The sequence below is a fragment of the Euwallacea fornicatus genome, chromosome 35, assembly GCF_040115645.1.
Source record: "Euwallacea fornicatus isolate EFF26 chromosome 35, ASM4011564v1, whole genome shotgun sequence".
Taxonomy (NCBI): domain Eukaryota; kingdom Metazoa; phylum Arthropoda; class Insecta; order Coleoptera; family Curculionidae; genus Euwallacea; species Euwallacea fornicatus.
The window spans coordinates 539,722-556,768 of NC_089575.1; positions in this window are offsets into that span (position 1 = coordinate 539,722).

Here is a 17,047-nt window from a genome sequence, read left to right on the forward strand (position 1 = left end):
ACAACAATAGGAAAAAATTGTTATCGCTAATTTTTTTGTAAAACCCGAAAAATAACCAATGGGACGCCCTGTACGAATACTTTCGTGATCGCTTAAAAGTACATTTAAAATTTATTTTTTGTCGCATTGATTTTTTAATTTTTATTTTAATTATTGAAAATAAATACATTTAGGGTATCTCATATGCAGCTCTTTTTCTTTTTTTTTTACATTAGTATTTCTTTGTTTTTTGGAAAATTTAGTGGGTGTACGAATACTTTTATGACTGACTGTATGTGCAATTTTCGTAAATTAAAAACAAATCAAATCGTAAAAACTCGACATATTTGCATGAGTAAGGCACCATTACATGGACCTATGAAAAATATGATCAGGAAATTGCCTCTTTGCACGAGGAAAGTAAAGAAATGTGTGTTTAGGTACGCCCAAAAAGGTATCCATACACTGATGTTTTGGTTCATTTTTTTGCTAAATTTACTATTTACAAATTCCATTTATTTGCGATAAACCTTCACTAGTTAACGTTAACGCAATTTAGAACAAAGTAAAAATGAAAATAATAGTTACAGGGCGAAGGGGAAAAGAAATTGGCGAAGGCGTCAAAAAGTTGATAAACAAATATTATCGGGAAGGAACATTTTATGAACAAACAGCAAAATGTGTTGAGATGAGTTGTCCTATCATGTAGTACATCATACAGAAACACAAATCAATTGGATCTGTTAATAATCTCAGACCTTGTGGATGGGCACGAATCACAACGCAACGAAATGAAAGCTTCATTGTACAGCAAATTGACAAGAATCCCAATGTAAGTGCACCTTATCCCCCTTCACAATCACAACAGACAACTGAACAAAGAATTAATCCAGAGACCATTAGACAACATATTAAGAGAATGGAATTCCATGAAAGAAGACTAGCTAAGAAGCCCTGGATAAATGAAGCGAACAGGAAGAACCGTGTTGCACTCGCTCTTGAACATACAGGGTGTCCGTTTTACGAACTCAAGCATGGGGATCTCGGTTATCTGAAGAGATACGAGGTCGGTGAAATTAGGGCGCGTTTCCGAGCTTTGTAAGATGCCGTTTGAAGAATGGTAAAATTTCTATTACTTTCGGAAATATCCGGGAAAATACAAAATTTCAAAAAAAAGTTTTTGTTTTTTTCCGGACTCGCTTGAGGAGATGATTGAAAACGACTGGCACATTTTCGTAGTCACTTTTTCTCCTCGACAAGATGACAGTGTCAAATTTGAATCCGACGTTTCGCTTTTCCAAAACCATCATCAACTTTTTTCTTATAGGCGCCATCTTGGATATTCGCATTTTTGAATTCAGCTTTTTTTTCGACTACGATGATGCATCACATGTTAAGATTCGGACTTGCCGTTTAATAAAAATATCACAAATCCTGGTTTTGCAAGGAAAAGTCAGCCATTTCCCGAAAGATTTTCCATACTTAAGCAGAATCTAATATAACATTATTTCTTTGAAAAAAACATTTTATTGAATTTCTTCTTGTTAGACTCTACCTGATAACAAGGTCTGCAGGAGATCGATATTCTTTTTTCGATAATCACTCTAATTGTTTTGTGTGAATTTACTCAAAAATCATGCTTTTCACTTCAAAATTCAATGATTGAAACCGATCGCTGTGCTTTGGAAGAAAAAATGGAAACGGTTTTCATTTATGGAGAGGTTGGAACAAATGTTAGTCGGGCAGTGGAATTTTATGCTGAAAGATTTCCGGATGAAACAGCTCCCCGCTAGACGACTTTCAGCAGTATCATGAAAAACTTCAAATAAATGAAAACATTGAAAACAAAAATCGCAATCGCTCCTGAGGATTAATACATGAAGGCAATCATCAAATAGCAGTTCTTGCGGCTGTTGCCTTGATCCCAATATAAGTCAAATCGTTTCTGACTCAGGAATATCAAAGACAAATGTCCAAAAATTTTGAAATTGAAGAAATTCCATCCATTCTACATTTCTTTCCATCAGGAACTCCATGGAACTGATTTTGAAAACCGAATGAATTTTTGTAATTGGACAAAGCAGCATTTTAAATCAAAATGCAAATTTCTTCTCCAACATTGTTTTCCAACAAATCCAAATTCATAAACCACGATGCAGTAAATCGCCATTTTCTGCATTTTTGAAGTGCCTTAAACCCACACTGGCTTAGAGGAGTTGAACATTAAAGGCCATGGTCGGTGAATGTATGGTGCGGTATTATTGAGAAAATACTTAATTGGACCTTTTTTCATTGAAGGAAACTTAAAGAGGAAATGTACCGCAATTTCTTGCGTAATAATCTTCAGGATTGTTAGAATACGTTTCACTTGCGATTAAACGGATGATGTGGTATCAGCATAAGAGCTGTCCCGCCCATTTTTCTAGAATGGCTCATGAGGTTCTGAATGAAATATATCTAGATCGGTGGATTGGACGGGACGGACAAAGTGAACTGGCCTCCTAGATGGCTTGATTTGACCTCCCCAGATTTTTTGTTCTGGGGTTTTTTTAAAGGACAAAGTTTATGCAAAAGTAATGCTGATGGCATGAAAAAGGAGCATTGAAAATGCGTGTCAAATGATGAACGGGGAGATGTTGCGCGACGTAAACAATTTTTTTCAAATTACAGTTGCGACGTATTTGGAGCAGGAAGAACATTCTTTGGAACATTTGCTTCCATAAGTTTCTCAAATCAGGATTTTAAATTAAAATGCCAAATTGAAAAAAACTTTTTTTTTAGAAATAAAAAAATTTTTTTTTTAGAAATAATTTTTTTTTTTTTATAAATAAATATATTTTTGTATTAGATAGAAGGGTTGTTATGAGTTTTAAACAGAATATACATTGAAAAACTTTTCTAGAAAAACAAATGCAATGATTTCGACTATCTCAAAAATTGGACAAAAATCAAGGTTAACACTACAGCGAAACCTCTAATAAAACAATTATTCAAATAAAAGATATTCATTTCTTGAAGGCCTACTGAATTCTGTAAAAAATATACAGGATTTCCATTTGAAAAAAAGTTGCCCTTTAAATGACCTTAAAATAACGTTTTGACAAAAATCATTATGTCATGACATGTGCTCCTCTTTACCGGACAAATTTTGTTTGATACTTTTGTCATATAACGTACCGTTTTGAGTAGTCTTCAATCGCAACTTTAAATGGGACACCCTATATAATTATATATAATATATATAGCTTTGTATTACGGAAAATGGCAATTATTTTGAACAATATCTCTAAAAAAACACGATATTGGTTATTGGTTTTTAGTATAAGTTTCATAAAAGTAAATCTATTTGGCCTCTAATCTCTAACTCTGTTTAAAAAAACATAAATTCTGGTCTTCTATTTGAAACAAAGTATCTACTATCATATTTTTCTGGAAAGCTCTTAGTGAATAGAACGTAACTACCAATTAACATACAGGGCGTCCCATTTAAGAAATTTCAACTTTTGCAATTTTCTCAAAAACAGGGATACCTGGGAAAAAACTGAGTGCGTCACTAAATTCTCCATAAAAAAATTTTGTAAGATTCCGTTTTTATCTAGTCGATAACTTGTAAGATAACTGATATACAACAGTTGTGTGAAAATGCACAATTTTCAATTTCGCCCTGTATTCCAAAAACCAAGAGGCCCACGATAAATCTGTTTGCGGCATCATTTCTTTTACAAAAAAATTACACAGTTTTGCGAAAACTCCAACACTCGACCTGCAATAATAACGGAGATGCCCTGCAAAAGTGTCGAACACTGGACACCCTGTACATTTTTTTCTACTCATGAGGTCGAGTTCAACACAAGATGGAGTTTTTAATTTTCACAATACTTATGTTCAGGCCGACGATAATCTCCATGTTGTAACAGAATCTCTATATGGGACATGGTTGTCATATAACATTTGAATGGGTATTGTAGGAGACAGGTTCCTAGGTCCTGTTGTCTTACCAAATCGATTAACAGGCACTGGTTGCCTATAATTCCTGCACAACACAATGGGCGATCTTTTTGGCGACATTCCCTTGGATCAAAGGCAGCAAATGTGGTTCCAACATGATGGTGCTCCAGCTCATTTTTTCATTGTTGTTAGAGAGTATTTAACCCAAAATTTTTCCCGAAGATGGGTAGGAAGGAGCGACCTGCGCCGTGGCCTGCAGGATCGCCCGATTTAAATCCTCTATACTTCCATTTTTGGGGATATTTGAAAATGTTAGTTTATGGTACTTCTAAAAATAGCATCAGGCAGTTGCAGTCAGGAGTTCATGTCGACAAGTTAGGGCCAACGAGGAGGTTTTAGAACGAGTTCGAATATATTTCGGACAAAGAGGCCTTTCCTGCTTGGAAATGGGAAGAGGACACTTTGAACGTGTAATGCCACTTCGTTTTTTGTTTTGCTAGAAGCTCCTTTTGTTTGTTAGCACATAATAAATAAATAATAAATAATTATAAATAATTGTTTCACAAAAGGGCAACATTCCATAGCTCTGAAAGCGTCATTCTGGGGCCCATGTACTCAGCCTTTTTTTTAGTCCATACTATTACGTCTTCAAATATTTTACATTCTTTTTCTAACATCTTCTACAATGGAAAATCAGAAAATGAGAATTTTGTGTTAGAAATGCGCAACATTTTCCGGTGAAAATTGGAACGTTCCTAAAATAATTTGACATTTTTTCGATTTCTAACCGATGCATTCGCCAAACTTTGTTCCCGCCAGTGTTTAGAGAAAGATTTGTGCTTGGTGGCCACTCGAGATTTTGAACAATTCGGAATAGCATATATTTAAAGTTGTTTTTAGCATCTCTTAATCTCCAAATTTGCTGTGAGAATTGCTTTAAATACTCGTTCCCGCCAGTGTTTAGAGAAAGATTTGTGCTTGGTGGCCACCCGAGATTTTGAACAAATCGGAATAGCATATATTCAAAGTAGCTTTTAGCATCTCTTAATCTCCAAATTTGCTGTGAGAATTGCTTTAAATACTCGTTCCCGCCAGTGTTTAGAGAAATATTTGTGCTTGGTGGCCACCCGAGATTTTGAATAAATCGGAATAGCATATATTCAAAGTTGTTTTTAGCATTTCTTAATCTCCAAATTTGCTTTAAATACTCGTTCCCGCCAGTGTTTAGAGAAAGATTTGTGCTTGGTGGCCACCCGGGATTTTGAACAAATCGGAACAGCATATATTCAAAGTTGTTTTTAGCATCTCTTAATCTTCAAATTTGCTTTGAGATTTGCTTTAAATACTCGTTTCTGCCAGAATTACGTTAAAAATAGAAGGCAAAGTTCTGAGCAATCTCTCAAACGGTGTTTCACATCACTCGGCAAATACAATAGATTTATATTGCCTCTTGTGATGTGACGTGAATGCGTACTTTAGCCTAGACAGAACATCATAATTGTATTTAATGGGGTTCAATGCAGACAAGCATAATTCTATCAACTATTTAAAATGAGATTTGGTTTTATTGCCAACTAAATAGATTCGTAAATCTCAATGCTGAATATGATACCTATATGGAGGTCTGAGGTACCGCAAACAAAAAGCAGGGGCGGGGAGTAACCTTTCAAATTGAAATCCATTTAGCAAATGGTAAAACATTTTTCTGAAGTCGCACCGCCGCGCTTTAGTTCGGTAGGTACCATACGTATTGTACCCCAGTTTATCAATAGTACCAGGCGACGGGCAGCAGGTTTTTTAGCATTGAAGTCCGTCACTTAAATTAATTTTTTTTCTTTATTATCTATGATGTGTTAAATATTTTTGCCGGGTGGAATACATTATTATGGTTTTGTTGATAAATTCCAGAGTGTTGACTGTCAATATTGCATTATCGTGTAACTCATAGTGGAACTAAAATTCAAAGGAATATTCATACCTAATTAACGGTAAGTACTGGCGAGGTTTGGAATTCTGTGCAGATGATGTTAAAGGAAGTTAAGTGCCTTTTGAGAAAATTCGCATTTTTTGCTCATAATCATAGGCACCTTTATGAAGCTTCAGAGGACTTTCTGAGGTCTAACATTATACAAAAGTAACTGAGACGGAGGTTGAAATTATTTTAGGTTCGCTCAAAATGTTCCCACAGGTTGGATGAGGGGAGAGGAGGCGGGATTTTTTATTCGTCTTGTTAGGCAAAGCGATTTTACCACGATGCAGTTATAGTGCCTGTTTCTCCACTTTGTCTGCGTTCGCATCAGCTTTCCCGTCATTCGCGCCATTTCTGTGCGTTAATACAGGAGTTTGTTGGATGAGTTGTGCCGTTGGTTCCCTGGACGTCTTACCTTTAGAATCAGCGTTAGTCATGATCTGTCCCGTTGCCTGTACATGTCGCATAGTTCTTTCGCTTAAATTTGTCCTCGGTGGTCCGTAGTCTAGCAATGGTCTACAGATGGGTTTGTGAATTATTTTCACACTTCTAATGCTCATGCCTCTGTTGTAGCAATTTAAAAATGTTTTGCCCCTTTAATGGCCTCTATCCGGATGTTTTATCCTTGTTTGTCGAATTTAAAGTTTTTTGCGTATTGTCGCTCCCAGGTATTCGATGTAGTTTTTGGGTTTAGGTCCGTGTTCACCTGCGGTGATTGACGGCAGGTTAGTTTTAATCCGGTGATAGTAGGAGTTGATTTTTGGTTGTACGAGGTGCGAGCGTCCGTGTGTACACCCATGCCATTGTCTCGTGTGTTTTGCGTCTGGAGTCTTCCTACTGCTTTTTCCGCACTTCGGTCACGGACGATTAGTGCTGTATCGTCAGCGCACTGAAACAATCACGTTCTTTCATCTATTTCGTCCTTTTCCTGTGGATTATTTTAAATTTGAAGCGAAGTTTGCTAGAAAAGTATAAATATCGCTTTAAATACGTAATTACTACTAATACTTACTACATGTGTCACACCTATGATAATACATAAAATTTCAAAGTCGGCATTCATATCGGCAGTAGCGCGAAAAAACCAATTTTTCCCATTACTACCTCTAAAAGCTTTAATTAATGGGTCGTTGCAGCACTATGCAATACGCTTCCCTTCATTTTTTTGTCGATTTCACTTAAGTTTAAGTCGACTAATAGATTACTAACGACACGTACATAAGCCATATGGCTCATTATACTAACGGTTGCCATGGCAACTTAAATCAGACGGAGCGTCCTTTCGACGTTACAATTAAAGACTTTTTTCTTTTTCGAATTTCGGATTTGATTTTTATTCAATTTAGGCAAGTTCCAATGTATTCTAGCATAATTGTGAAATTTTCTAGACACAAGATCTCTACCTATGTAAAGAGGTTGTTGTTAAGAGTCAATTAATCTAAGACTAGTGTCGGCGCAAGTACGAATTGATTGCAGCAATCGATTTTAATATATTTAGTGGTGAAATAATGATTTATTAGAGAACTTTTACATGGGGAATTGCAGTGGTGATTACAGTCACAAGGTGTCTGTGAGCGTAGTGCCACTAATTCAACGGAGTATTTTAAGTCCCAAAATGTGACGAAATTTCACATAAACGTACGTCGAAAGGCGTTTAATTTTCCATAGACAGGGTGTACAGAGTTGCTTCCTCTTGTTGGTGTTTTATTAACATTCTCCAACCGTTTTCGGGATAAATTAATGAGACTTTGTACTTCGATTTAGCTGTTCGTGCTCTCTCTGAATCGCTCTGCGGAATTTGCCACATTTTTAAAGGAGCGGGTAATACAGAAGGAGGGGGGGGGGAGGGGGTAGTTCTTAAGAAGTACCTAAACGTTCTTGTACTTAATTCTGTTGATGACGTCATAGGAAAAATGTGAAATGCGAAGATTTTTACATAAAAAGGTGCTTTTGTTGAAGCTCGAAATCTCCAACAGCTTTCGAGAAAGCTGAAATTTGAGAAACCGGTACTGTGTTTTTAGCAAATGAACGTGAGATTTATAATATTTTTTAATTCATTTTCTTCGCCAATAAGTGTAACTGCACACCATTCCGGTCTCGAGAAAAAGCCACCGGCCTTTATCAGTACATGCTGTTATGTACGGAAATGTCGAAAATACCTTTTTGTTTCATTTGAAGGCCTATCGGGTCTTAAATCTGATGTGTAATTTAACAAAACGTGGTATCCACCGATTTGTTAAATATCGATTTTCTCGAAAACTGCTGGAAGACTTCGACTTTCAATAAGAGCACCTTTCCATATGGAAATCATCGAGTTTGTCATTTTTCCTATAAAATCATAAAGTTCAGCGTAAGAAAGCTCAGGTACTTTATAAACGCTACTCCCTGTATTATTGGCCTCAAAAAAGACGTGGCAATTTACGTACGAAGATTCAGAAATTGCACAAAAAGTTATTAAAAAATTTCATCAATTCACATATTTCGAACAGTTTCGAAAATATTAACAAAAAACCATCCTCAGGAATCAGCCGTTCACACCCCATATATCGAAAACGAAACGCCTTTCGACGTGCGTATGTTCATATGAAGTTTTCGTCAGATTCCGCGACCTAGCAGACGTGGTTGAATACATGGCACTATGTTCAGGGACACCCTGTAAGTCGAGTTAAAAATAAGATTTACGTTAGAAGCAAGAATACTGGCATGATTTGACGACTGAAATGGAAACGATGGGGATTTCCTAAGAGACGGTAATTTTCTCTAAAGGAACCATCAAGCACGCGCACTAGCAAATACCCACATTGAAACTTATTTATTACCGTTTCTGTGGGATTATGCTAGTAAATAATTACTAGTAGACAAGCAATTATTAATTGGGAATTAGTTTTGAGCGCTAGAGACGAAATAAATGAGTTTTAAAATAATAATTTTCTAATGCGCATGCTTAGCAGTTCGATTATTGAATATTACCGCTACTTGGAGAAGTTTGAATGTGTTTCCCGCGCACCGTACGTGCATCATAGATATCAGAAGAGATGATAATCGGCTTAAATCTGAAATGCACTTAATCTCATTATTTTCCCTTTTATCACTTGGCAGCAGTATTTCTGTTATTAAGCACTTAGTCGTTTATGTTTAGTTGATTTACTGTTTTTCTACCGCAAGAAATAATTATTTAATTATAAAGTTTCAGCCGTGCGATTAGTAATTAGTACGTAGTTTCCATTAAAGGAAACAACAATTTTCCGATTGATAAAATTAAATTCAGCATTCTACAGTTATTCAAATCAACGGCCATGTACCTAGGAGGTCCTCGAAGGGCGATCCACAGCTCCCCAAATGTAAACGTAATATTAATGTACAGGGTGTCCCCGAATGAGGGGGTCAAGATTTGCCCACATATTCCTTTGTCAAAAATATATCGAATCATGGTGATATGCTTAGATACGAAATCGTCTCCATCTGGAGATACAGCCCGTCAAAGTATCATTTTTTTTTAAATTTTGCAAATAACTGGAAAATGGCCATATGGGTTGTAACGAAATTTGGTGCACAATCTTTCTGCTTCTCGGGGCACATTAGACGAGGATTATTATTCCTAAATCATCAGGAGTAATGGTCAACTCTTAGAAGATCGAATGTTAAATACACCAGAATTTTCTTATTCATTCATGAAGAAGATTTTTTTATGTGAAATTTCCGGCCCTTCTTGCAAATTTATTGAATTTTGATTTGGAGCCTCAATTAGACGGAAAAAATGTAATTCGTTATTTCGACTTCTGGAGCTACTGGGTAATTGATAGGACGAATGCAGAGCCCTCGCAAGGAAGTAAAAGAACAAATTTCAATAGAGTTCATTTAATAAGTGCTCAACATGACCGCCCCGTTTTTGAGTACGGAAATTCACACGCCGAAGAAAGTTAAAACTCATTCTTCGCATCATCATCGGCTCATTGCGCATTCCATTGGCTGCTTGCAAGATCCTATTTTTTAGGTGGTCTTCATTTTGAATTTTCCAAATTTTCCAATTTGGAGATCGCCGATTTGGAAATCTTTCCGCATAAATTCTCGCGCCCTTTGGATAATTTCCCTGGCAAAATCCCAAGGAGAGCAACGTACACTGTTCCACAAAAAGATAGCTCCACCTATGTCTTTTGGTAATTTACGAAAGTGTTTAGACTTTCCTTTAAGTTTTTCTTTAAAATCATGTTTATTGGCCAAAAATATTACTCTCTGCAAAAAATCATCCACATCCGCTTCCTTATACTGTAGTATGTAGTATAGTATACTAAACCGAAAATCGGCTTCCACAAAATGATAGCTTCACTTCAAAAACAATTTATTTACAGCTTACCAAGAAAACAATAGCATTGACGACATTTCAGTAATCAGTGACACCGCCATTCTTCTGAATTACTTGAAATAAACGTTTATCCATAGATTCTACAAGTCGAACAAGAAGATCATTATCCAGATTTTCCCGTTCAAGAAAAATTGAATTCTTAATCTCCTGAATGGTACTACATTTTCGATTATTTGCCTAAGCACGGTGTACGAGTATCGCCCAAACGTTTTCCATTGCGTTTAAATCCGGCGAGCGAGAAGGCCAGTCGACCAGCGGCAATTGTACTCCATTAAACCAAGCTTTCGATGATCGCGAGACATGAATTGGTGCATTGTCTTGTTGATATTGGAATGGAATACTATCATTTGCTTCGAGATAAGGCAAAAGACAGGCGTCCAGCAGTTCTTGATATTCTTCCGAATTCACCTTAGTAGATGGAAACGCTAAACGCACTTTGCCATGCACGCTGAACGCTGCCCACACCATCAATGTGCCACCACCAAAGTTTCTTCGTGAAAAAATTCGAGGTTCTTTCCTCGAATCTTTCCAATGCGAGTTATATCCATCAGGGCCATCCAGGTTCCATTTCTTCTCGTCAGACCAAATAAACTACATGGAAGGTGGTGAATAATTACATAACATTGCTGCTAATATTGAAAACTTACATTTGTAAAATCAGTACGAACATTAGCACGAGCAAATGCGAGACGTTGAATCTCGTGAACGCAGGTAACTCTGGTGCTTTGAGCATTTTCGAATGTTTAATAAAACCACACTCACGAATTGTACGCCTGACCGTTTCAATTGATACATTAAGGTCCTGGTCTTTTTTGATGGTACTACATGACACAGTTGCGTTTGAAGGTGCGTTAATGATGCATTTTGTCTGACGGGCAGTCAACTTTTTCGGACGCCCTGGGGATTTTTTCGTACTGTAAGCGGTTGGATCCTTTAAAAAAGAATTGATGACTCGATGATTACGTCCCATTTCACGAGCGATCGAACGATTTGAACGTCCATAACGATGATGAGTTAAAATTTCTGTTCTTTCCACCTCAGTTAAAGATCGACCACGTCCCATTGTAACAAATACTGAACAAAACTGAGCACGATCTTCCAGAGCGATGTTTTTACGCAGCAAAAAATCAATGTAAGCAAATACATGTCAGAAGAATATTTCCTTCTTATCAAGAAAAAAATTAAAAAAAAAAACACTTTACGCCAGACTTCTTTATTCGACAACGATTGGGAATGGAGTGAAAATGCCCCCTTGCAAGGTGTCGGAGTCATTTCCGTGTATCTGCTTTTTTCCAAAAACCGCTGCACCATCCACATTCTTCCCACGCTTACATCCCTTAGTCATTCCTTTTCACACCCCATATGATAAAACAGACCCTCTTTACCTTTTAGGGCAACGATCTACTTTAACTAGTACAAATTTAGTCCATCTCCAAGGGGACACTCATAGGTGTCCGTGACACACCACATGTGGCCAAGGATAAGACATAACACCATCCTTGTAAGACAGCAGGTTTATTGCTCTTGCCTTAAATGAATTAGTAACCAACCCCGTATCACTTTCTTTATGAAAGCTCACATACACATTGATAAACGCCAAAAACCAAAGTGAAGCTATCATTAGGTGGAAGCCGATTTTCGGTTTAGCATACTATACTACATACTACAGTATAAGGAAGCGGATGTGAGTGATTTTTTGCAGAGAGTAATATTTTTGGCCAACATCATGATTTTAAAGAAAAACTTAAGGAAAGTCTAAACACTTTCGTAAATTACCAAAAAACATAGGTGGAGCTATCTTTTTGAGGAGCAGTGTATCTGTTTTTTCTCTAAGTGCATACATTCTTCAAAACTTACTTGAAACCTATGAAGTGTGACCAAATATGAAGACTCTGCGTTCACTGACATTGTTGAGAGTGAGCCGAGCTGACGACCGTGCTCTTGGCAATTACCCAGCAGTTCCAGAAATCGAAATAGAGATTTACGTTTTTTTCGTCTAATTGAGGCTCCAAATCAAAATTCAATAAATTTGCAAAAAAGACCGGAAATTTCACATAAAAAAAATCTTCTTCATGAATGAATAAGAAAATTCTGGTGTATGTAACATTCGACCTTCTAAGAGTTGACCACTACTCCTGATGATTTAGGAATAATAACCCTCGTCTAATGTGCCCCAAGAGCCAGACAGATTACTCACCAAATTTCGTTAGAACCCCTATGGGCGTTTTCCAGTTATTTGCAACATTTAAAAAAAATGAAACTTTGACAGGCTGTATCTTCAGAAGGGGACAATTTCGTATTTAACCATACATCGATATACAGGGTGGTCATTTAGTGCGGTCTCGGAAGATTACGGCTAAACAATTTAATATTTTGAATTTATTTTTTTTGCGTTATATAGAACTCGATTATGGGTACATTACAAAATTGTTTTCGTTTTATACAGGGTGTTCTAAATAAGTGACAAATATCAAAGTTATGTTTTTTTTTAATAGGACACCCCATATATTAATATCGTTTTAGATTTCTTGAGAAAAATAAATGTAAGTTTCATTAAGGTTTACTTGTTCCAAATCTTAAGGATTTTGAAATAATTAAGTTTTAAAAAAAAATCATGCAATTTTAAAAACTTTGTTTTGAAGGAAGTTTAAACTGGAGTAAATCGAAATTCATACCAAACCTTAGATATGAGACGTATTTTATGCCAGAATTATTAAAATTGAAATATCTCATACAGAGCATCCAAAAAATAACATGAAAATTGCATTCTTTTTGAAAGGAAATAACTTGCTTAATTTAAATAGAACACCCCGTATTTTATTACTCGAAATAAGAGATAAACATATGACTAATCAAATTATTAATTTTGCTACCTTTTCTTAAATCTTATTTTTCGAAGAAAACCTGTACATTTAGGTATAGGAAGGTGTAACGTTTTTTGATTTTGACACCAAGAAGAACGCATCGTACACGTTTGAAATTCTGGCATTACGTTGGGTCGGGTAATAGATAGAAACGATCAAAATATCAAAAGAAAATTATTGTGAATAAGTGAACAAATTTAATAATAATTTAATAATGGGTGGTATCTCCTCTTAAATTAATACATTTCTGTAAGCGACGTGGCACGCTTAAAATTAAATTATCAATAGATTCCTGCGGTATTGTATCCCAGGCAATCTGCACCTGCTCCCGGAGTTCATCTATGGTCTCTGGAGGGCGAGCTAAACGTTGAAGTCTCCGACCCATTATATCCCGTACATGCTCTATAGGGGACAAATCTGGAGACCGAGCTGGCCAAGGCAAAGTATCCAAATTTTCAGCTTCCAAATACCTCAAAGTATCGTTGGCTACATGTGGTCGCGCATTATCCTGTTGAAATGTGCTTCCTGGATGGTCGTGCATGTATGGTACAAGAACCGGTTCTAAGACACTATTAATGTACCTGTGAGCATTTAATCTATCATAAATGAAAACAAGAGGAGACCGACTACCATACTGGACGGCATCCAAACCATGACACCTGGCGTTAAACCAGAATGACGCCTTTCCAAAAAGTCCGAATTTAATCGCTCTCCTCTGCGCCTTCTAACACGTAACCGTCCATCAGATCGCCATAGACAAAATCGGCTCTCATCACTGAACACGATTCTTCTCCATTCATCCACCCATTGCACACTCCACTCCAGTCGGGCCACCCTGTGGTTTCGTGATAATGGAAACCGACGTATAGGACGATATGAATTTAGTCCAAAACTTCGAATTCTGCGATACATGGTACTAAGGGAGACCCTTCGATTTAGGGTGGCTACCCAGTTAGCACCAAGAGACGGAATTGTTTCAAATGTTGCTGAACGACGAAGTCGCCGGTCTTCGCGTCATTCTTGGACGACCACTACCACGATGACGATTTACTGACCCTTCGTTAGACCAAGCTCTTAGCACTGTTGATGCGTTTCGATCCAATCTACGTGCAATTTCGCGGCAAGGTAAACCTGCCTCATGCATACCAACAATTCTTCCCCTTTCAAAGGGAGTTAACTGCCGATAAACTGCATTTTGGCGTACACGAGGCATTTTACACTACCACACATTCAATATGGTACTAACAATAGTACCTTTATCGCTAATCGCCTGTCAAAAAATTTGCAAAAATAACGATCGTCACAGATAAAAAAGAAGAGAAAAACTTCATATCGCATTAAAATACTTGAAATTTTTATCATTTTTTTCTCTTTACAAGTCCAAAATCATACCAAAATTTCAAATATATACAATGCGGTCTTCTTGGTGTTGCGGTTTTTTTGAAAGTCAGTGTATTTTTGACCAAGGGACATGCGGTTGAGTCCCACTTTGGGACGCCCTGTATTATACTCAAAAATTTTCTCGAACTCAGCTCAAACAAGGAAAATATTTTCCGATGTGAGTGATGCGAGGGATTTTTCGCGGAATTTGTGAAAAATCTTCCGAGACTCCCTTGGCGATTTCACAAGGACAATTAAAAAGGGTGACCGAGAAAAGCTAATTAGCGGTCAGTAATTTTTTTTTTAAATGAACCACTCAGTGCCTTTCGTGGACATTTAGGGTTTATACTTTTGAACTTAATCTTGAATTAAGGTATAAATAGTACGTGCATTTTCTGGGAACGAAAAAACATATTCTCGGCCTATAACTGTCGCTAGCCTTGGCTGCACGTTGGTAATAAATTTACATGGTCAATGGAGAATATGTTATTTTTCCCAGTAGACGCACAATACCTGTATTACAATGTATTTTCTGTTGCGGTACAACAATTGGAATAAGTACTTGAAAGTCATTATTAATTTGAATCGCTTAATGATGATCTTAAAACTGTCAAAAGTTAGATTTAAAGCATTGCGAAAAAATAGCAAAAACGTTTTTTGGTGCAATTTCCATAGAATTACATATTGAATTGTGTAAATCGATCGCAACCAATGATAATAGAGAAGAAGCACCCATTGCAATGCAGTAATGCACCTCATAATCGAACTGTTAGCGATGCGGTTATGCACCCTTACACGCCTAGTACGCTTCCGAATTCAATCCAATGCAATTTTTTAACTTTTACGGCCTTTAATCGTACCTAGTTTTGACTACGAGAGGCGTGGTACCGCAAAGTAACAGCTAAGACTATTTTTACGTTGCATTAAATACAGAATGTACGAAAATAAGTACATTTATGTCGAAACTCTTGAAGTCAGAGTAAGTACTGCTACAAGATCCATTCAGCCTGAACTAGTGTCGTTGGGCATTTGTTATTGTGTAAGTAGCATTTACACGATTATGGTTTATTTAGTTCACTCCGCTTTTCACACAAACGTAATGCTTCAAGAGGAGCTAGGGAAGTAGCCCCGGAAGGACCCGACCTAACACTTAAATAAAAAAAAAAAAAAGGGAAATATTACATCACGTCTCGACATAATTCACTCTGAGATCGATGCACTCTTTCCAGCGATGTTCTATCGCTTATACAGGGTGTTCCATTTAAAGCTGTGGTTGAAGATTACTCAAAAACGGTGCGTCGTATGAAAAAAAGGTTCAAATAAAAGTTGTGCGGCAGAGAGGGGGCGGGTAATGAAGATAGGGACTTTTAGCAGAAACGACAGCTCAAGGTCATATCAAGGACAACTTTTTTTCCAAACGGCAACTCCATATTGTTCTTACAAATCCTTGTAGACCTTCAAAAAATGTGTATTTTTCTTTTTTTTTACAATTTTTTTATTATACGTTTTGCTGCAGAGTTGTCTGTGAATGTTGTCCAATTTTTGAGATAATCAAAATTATTGCGTATTTTTCTAGAAAAGTTTCGTTGCGCATATCGTGCTTTAAACTCATAACAGTTCTCCTATCTAATGAAAAAAAAATAATTTCTATGAAAAAAATTTGTTTTTCAAATTTTCTCTTGTTAGAGTCTACCTTATAACAAGGTCTACAGGAGATCGATATTCTTTTTTCGATAATCACTCTAATTGTTTTGTGTGAAATTACTCAAAAATCATGTTTTTCACTTCAAAATTCAATGATTGAAACCGATCGTTGTACTTTAGATGAAAAAATGGAAATTATTTTTATTTATGGAGAGGCTGGAAGAAATGTTAATCGAGCAGTAGAAGTCTATGCTGAACGATTTGCGGATGAAAGAATTCCCTGTTGGACAATTTCAACAGTATAATCAAAAATTTCAAAAAAAAAACGAAAACAGAAACAAAAAAACGCATTCGCTCTCTAAGTGCAACGCATGAAGGCAATCAAATAGCAGTTCTTGCAGCTATTGCCTTCGACCCTCATACAAATCATCGTCAAATTGCTGGTGACTTAGGAATATCAAAAATAAAAGTCCAAAAAATTTTGAAATTGAAGAAATACCATCCATTCCACATTTCTTTCCATCAGGAACTCCATGGAACTGATTTTGAAAACCGAGTTATTTTTTTAATTGGACAAAGCAGCATTTTAAATCAAAATGCAAATTTCTTCTCCAACGTTGTTTTCCAACAAATCCAAATTCATAAACCACGATGCAGTAAATCGCCATTTTCTGTATTTTTTAAGTACTGAGAAACCACACTGTCTTAGAGAAGTTGAACATCAAAGGCTATGGTCGGTGAATGTATGGTGCAGTATTATTGGGAAATACTAAATTGCATCATTTTTCATTCAAATGAACTTGAATGAAGAAACGTACCGTCATTTCTTGAGTAATAATCTCTTGGACTTGATAGAAAATGTTCCACTTGCCAATAAGCGGATGATGTGGTATCAGCATG